Source organism: Triticum dicoccoides, chromosome 4A (assembly GCF_002162155.2).
Source record: "Triticum dicoccoides isolate Atlit2015 ecotype Zavitan chromosome 4A, WEW_v2.0, whole genome shotgun sequence".
NCBI lineage: Eukaryota > Viridiplantae > Streptophyta > Magnoliopsida > Poales > Poaceae > Triticum > Triticum dicoccoides.
The window spans coordinates 746,143,798-746,147,527 of record NC_041386.1 but is presented as its reverse complement, the minus strand read 5'-3'; the positions used below and the strand labels follow the sequence as shown (position 1 = coordinate 746,147,527).

General features: G+C 42.0%; 1 pseudogene; it reads left to right on the top strand.

The window, feature by feature from the left end:
* The window catches only part of LOC119290025, a 4,626-nt pseudogene extending 2,260 nt beyond the window's left edge, over positions 1 to 2,366 (top strand).
* The last annotated feature ends 1,364 nt before the right edge of the window (positions 2,367 to 3,730 follow it).

Sequence of the window (3,730 nt, the reverse complement as noted above, 5' to 3'; positions counted from 1 at the left end):
AAAAGAAAATGATGAAAATGTCAAAAAAATAAAAGAAAATAAGTTTCCCATGTGATATGTGGTCTACTTGTTGGGAAAATTTACAAATATGAATTTTGACTTTATTTGCAAAATCTCTCATGAATTTAGTAAAATGGGCATAACTTTTGCATACTAACTCGGATTAAAAAGTTTTTAATATGAAAAATCATCTACTCAAAATCCTCAAAAACCTAACAGAAAAAAAAGTTACGGGGCTTTTAAGATCTAGAGTGGAAAAAATCGAAAAAATTTCAAACTGTGGTCAAACAATGGTCAAACTAATTATTCTAGAATATTAGTGTTACTAAATAATTATTTCAGTTATTTTGAATTTTGGTCAAACCTGGTCAAACTGTGGTGAAACTATGGTCTAACAATGGTCAAACTAAGTATTCAAGAAATATTAGTGTTACTAAATAATTATTGTTTTTTAAAACAATAGTTTCAAACTCAAACAGTGAAATGTGTCACTTCATGCTCAAGAAAAATTCCTGAGGGTTAATAGGATTGACATCTTACTATTGTCAGGAAAACAACAAGTGCAGACTTGGAAACGAGGGAGAATAGAACCCGGAAGTTAAGCGTGCTCAGGCTGGGGGAGTGGGAGGATGGGTGACCGTTCGGGAACTTAGATGATTTGGAATGATGAGGGGTGATTAGAGATTAGAGGATAAATTGAGCGGTGATGAGGGACGGTGATTAGAGATTAGAGGTTAAAATAATTCAGAAATTTGAAAATAAAAAAAATTCAAAAAAAATCATAAAATTTCCTTTAGTCCCGGTTGGTATTACCAACCGATTGGTATTACCAACCGGGAATAAAGGTGGAGCTCCACGTGGCCGCGGCCTTTAGAACCGGGACTAAAGGGGGGAGGCATTAGTCATGACCCTTTAGTCCCGGTTCATGATCCGGGACTAAAGGCCCTTACGAACCGGGACAAATGCTCTACTAGTGCTCTCTCACAATGCACTGAACAACATCATTCCACCATCATTTTGAAGCATGACCAGTCTCCTATCCATGGATGTGTCATACAACAAACTAGAAGGGTCAGTGCCACATACTAGGTTTTTCGAAGCAGCTCCAATCAAACGGTTCAGGAATAATAAGAAATTGTGTGGTGTTGTGAAAGGTTGCCGCCTTGTGACCTTCCTCGAAGTAGTAAACAAGGGAAAAAGTCTGATGCTAGTTTACTAGTTATTATACCAGTTGTTATATCTTTTGTGTTTGTCATTGCACTAGTAACATGGCATTGCAAAAGGAAGAAAAATAAGATAGAAACAACAAATGAAGTACAACAGACCATGATGTTCGCCATCTGGAACTTTCATGGGGAAGATGTGTACAAGAAAATTGTTGATGCCAGAAACAATTTCTGCAATGCTTTTTACATCGGATCTGGAGGTAATGGATCTGTCTATAGGGCTCAGTTACCAACAGCTGAATTATTCGCAGTGAAGAAGATGCACGTGGCACAAGATGATGAGCAATTTAACCGTGAAATACACTCATTGGTGCACATTCGACATTGCAACATTGCAAAGTTATTTGGTTACTGCTCTGCAACTCAGGGAAGATTCCTTGTATATGAATACATGGACAGAGGGAGCTTAGCAGCAGCTTTAAATTGTCTGGGAACTGCAGTTGAAATGGATTGCGCGAGGAGGTTAAGTATTGCAAGGGATGTTGCTCATGCTTTGTCATACATGCATCACGGTTGCTTTGCACCGATAGTCCACAGAGATATAAAGAGCAGCAATGATTTGCTTAATCTGGAATTTAAAGCTTGCATCTTGGATTTTGGTCTAGCAAAAATACTAGATGTGAATGGGTCAAACTGCACAAATCTTTCCGTGACAAAAGGATATCTTGCCCCAGGTAAAAATAATCACTATGTTGTTTTTTAGATTAACATACTAGAAGAGTTTTTATTGATCTATGCACTTATATGATAGACGTAGAAAATTGGCTATCGACCATTGATGTTTCTTCAGAGCATGCTTACACAACAAGGGTGACCGAGAAGTGTGATGTTTATAGATTCGGAGTGCTGGTTCTAGAGTTGTTCATGGGACATCACCCAGGTGATTTCCTTTCATCCATTGCCAACAAAACTACATTACTTCGGAATTTGCTGGACACACGGCTCCCACTCCTGGGAGCTGAGATCGCAAGTGAGATGTTTCAAGTAATTGTCATCGCTGTTCGGTGCGTAGAGCCTGATCCATCTTACCGTCCAACGATGCAGCAAGTACTCAAGGTGTTCTCAACAGTTGAACGATCACCTACTGATAACCTTGATTATCTCAACACTGGCATTGTCATCCCTGCCGGCTGGTCATGAATGTTCATCTGGCTATAGCACATTGTTGTTTTTTCCTAGTTCCTGTTACTTGGTGCCGCAGCAAGCTCCACTGATTGCTTATAAACAAGAATAAGATGGGTACATGGAAGCAGCATTTCATGTGGTTTTGGAAGAACTGACCTAGAAATCATGCATATATTTTGTTCTGTATGTGTCAAACATTAGATTCTGGCTGGAAGATATATACATGTAGTGCAAATTATTTTTTCTATTGGTTCAGTGTGTGGTTTTTGGTGGTTTTCTACTAACGATAGTATTCATATCAAACTAGAAAAATAAGTTTTTTAACATGACGAAGTATGCAGGTAGTGATACGATTCATACTCCATCCCCCAAAATAAGTGTCTTTGATTTAGTACAACTTTGTACTAAATGAAAGACAGTTATTTTAGACGGAGTATCAAATTCGAAAGATAAGCTAGTTTTCATATGAAGAAATATGCAGGCATTTTGTGCGTGACATGGACACTAGTGCTCACTGTCAACTTTTGGCTTTGGCAAGTATTGCTTGCCCATTCGCTATGCACACTCATAGTTTTGTAACATGTTGTTGGTGCTCTGGCCGTGGCTGGGGTGTGGTATCCTGCGTGTGAGGTCGTCTGCAAGGGGCTTGGCGCGATCAGCCGGCGCTGTTATCGCGTTGGAGGAGTTGTCGGCAAGCGGCGACAGGGGTCTGCTCTTGGGGTCGCTTGTGTGTAGGCCTAGCAAGCAGATGGTGAGGTTCGGCGTGATGCGGTGATGAGGCTGCCGGGGTGGAGGATGTGTGAGTTAATTGCACAAAACAACCACATTTGGGGCATCATTTGCAGAAAATCATGAGGTCGTTAATCTTTTGCAAGAAACACCTGCACATTCGGTAAATTTTTTGCAAAAAGCGCTGATCGAGTGATTTAGATCGTTTAATCAATTTCTGACAAGTGGGTCCGAATTGTCGGGAGCTGACTTGGCAAAACATTTACATATACACCCTTGGATCTTAAAGTTAAAAGCAATCAAACCCCTCCCGTTGTCCCCCGCGGACAACAGCTCTTCTAGTGCATCACTAGCGTCGCGCAACCCCGTCTGGATGAGAAACGCATCGCGTCCCTCCCTTGTGTGCCTCTTCTCCCCTCCGGCTCCTTCCTTCCCCTCTCTCTTATCTCTTGCGCCACTGCCGTGGATCTGTTCCGGCGCCGCCCACATGCCCCTCGACCCTAGCTGGCATCCTTGTCGATGGACGGACCAGATCCGGTTGCCTCTTGCCCGCCATGGTTGCCCCTTGGCCAGCTGCAGCCCTGTCGCCTTGCTCCTCTCCCGTCTCTCGCAGAAACCCGCTGCACGTCGACTTCGTGCCTCGAGTTCCG